Genomic DNA, 327 nt, shown 5'->3' with positions numbered 1-327 from the left:
GAGCATGGAACTAAAGTATATTGGGGTTTTGCTGGTCCTTGTTTCTGTGTTACAGGGAGCCATGTTTAAAGAGTATTGCTGGCATTGAATGTCACCGTGTCAGACAGGGCAGGGACTGTACCTGCCAAGATTGCTCTTACCGTGGATACCTGTGTTTCACTACGGTTTTGCCTCAGACACCAGCTCTGCTGCCAGTGCTCTCTGCCAGCTGGGAGCCAGGCGCAGCTGCGTGGATCTCCAGCATCACCTCCCCAGCGCACACCAGGCTCTCTGCCGAGAGGAGCTGAAGCAGCACAAAAGGCTGGTGGTCCTTGATAGCTTTCCCTG

At 54.1% G+C, this 327-nt stretch overlaps 1 protein-coding gene across 1 annotated transcript in view; it reads left to right on the top strand.

Moving 5' to 3' along the window:
* The window catches only part of LAMB4 (laminin, beta 4), a 42653-nt gene that overhangs the window by 161 nt on the left and 42165 nt on the right, over positions 1-327 (top strand). The window lies entirely within an intron of this gene.

Source organism: Pterocles gutturalis, unplaced genomic scaffold (genome assembly GCF_000699245.1).
Source record: "Pterocles gutturalis isolate BGI_N339 unplaced genomic scaffold, ASM69924v1 scaffold12264, whole genome shotgun sequence".
In the NCBI taxonomy this organism is placed as follows: Eukaryota; Metazoa; Chordata; class Aves; order Pterocliformes; family Pteroclidae; genus Pterocles; species Pterocles gutturalis.
Note: the sequence above shows the minus strand (reverse complement) of the source record. Positions and strands in the feature narration are given on the sequence as shown.